Source organism: Montipora capricornis, chromosome 1 (genome assembly GCF_036669925.1).
Source record: "Montipora capricornis isolate CH-2021 chromosome 1, ASM3666992v2, whole genome shotgun sequence".
Classification (NCBI taxonomy): Eukaryota; Metazoa; Cnidaria; class Anthozoa; order Scleractinia; family Acroporidae; genus Montipora; species Montipora capricornis.
Genome location: NC_090883.1, coordinates 23,766,226 through 23,767,774, shown reverse-complemented (window position 1 = coordinate 23,767,774; position 1,549 = coordinate 23,766,226). Strand labels below are relative to the sequence as shown.

Below are 1,549 nucleotides of genomic sequence, written 5' to 3'. Positions count from 1 at the left end.
TTCTCCACGTCCCATAATTCGCCCCCTAGTAAGAAGATGTGTTTACGAAGATCCTATGAACAGGCCATCTATGGACGAGATTATTGAAGAACTTAAAAACTGTCCTCGACGAACCTACTCATATTAATTAATTAATGATTGAAGAGTTTTACTAAAACCAGAAGACAGTAACCAGAAATGTCGACATCTCTCATTTTGGCTTGGCCCATTAGTTTGCTGTATTATCTGAATTTAAAATACGGGTACCGTCAAGTTATGGCCAATTAGATTGGGTCTGATGATCACAGCCCCCCTGAACAGACCCCTCGTGTTTAATGCAAAATCATGGGTAGTGCAAGGAACACACTACCGTTACGTTTTTTTCTACAAAAATCTAGCAGTAGCCGTCATAGAAACAGATAATATAGGAAACTTGAGACTTTTGGGTTATGGACTTCTCAGTGCTAAAACTCAACATGTAAACGCAGTCAGTTCACTGTTTTGTTGCGACTATCTGATGTTTTGCAAACGCGAAGGGTCAAAGAAGACCCTCCATTTTAGGAGCTCTACATTTAGTGGAGGGTGGAAAGGGGGACATCGGATATCACTTGATTTCTGACTTATATTATTCTGAAAGGCTGACTGGCTTAGCGGTTATCTATCGAGCCTCCCACCACTGCGAGCCGGGGTTCAACTCTGGCCCCGGCCAGCATGTGGGCTGAGTTTGAGTCGGTGTCAACCTCATAAAATCGACTCACAGCTAATTAATATCTAGCTGTGGTGCTGTGCTCCGACATCAACATGGACTATATAGCGGTAGCCAGAGGCGCCTTTGTATGCTATCAGCCCGATATCGTGAGCTGCGCCATTCGTAATTCAGTCCTTAATACTGCAAGTAATTATTATTATTTTAAGTGATACGAAGCACAGAAATCGCACCACGGTAAATATATCTAGGCCTATAAATGTGAAGGGCCGCCTCTTCTAGGCCTACTTTGCCGTGAAACCCTTGGAAACTCGTTCGAGGCGGATGCCAAAAGGAATTTAAAGGAATGGACTGGACTGGGTGGAGGTGCCCAGTGGCGCCAAGATGGCTGAATTAGGTAGCTCTGAATAGGCTCCCATGTAAATTTTAAAACTTTGCTGATAGCTCTAGCTCGGATTGCTAATTACTATTCTACAAAAAAAAAAGGGTCAACGAGTTCATTTTTGAGATATAAGCAAGTAAAGACGAAATATAGAGTGGTTTTGGAGAGCTTTCATGTTGCTATGGTAGCACATTACTTAACAATAGTGAGCGCATTTTGTTAAGCAATAATTGGTGTTTCATATGGTACAATCACTTTGCGTGTCGTAGCTAGCGGGAAACAAAAAGCAAACAAAAAAGAAAAAAATGAATAATTTACCTCTGTCTCAGGTTATATCGCTGTGATCATCGCAGTTATGAAAGCAATTTTTGCAATTGCATAGAGAAGCCTGAAAATTTTAGGACTTCAACGAGGTTTCAACCCGTGACCTCGCGATGTCAACGCGACGCTTTGACTTACTGAGCTATGAAAGCCACTGACTT

General features: G+C 42.0%; 1 long non-coding RNA gene across 1 annotated transcript in view; it reads left to right on the top strand.

Annotated features, from left to right (window-relative positions):
- The window catches only part of LOC138052554 (uncharacterized), a 9,578-nt gene extending 8,341 nt beyond the window's left edge, over nt 1-1,237 (top strand). Inside the window, exon 2 of the long non-coding RNA XR_011133111.1 lies at nt 1-1,237. This exon is cut by the window's left edge and continues 101 nt beyond it. This is a non-coding gene — a long non-coding RNA (uncharacterized lncRNA).
- The last annotated feature ends 312 nt before the right edge of the window (nt 1,238-1,549 follow it).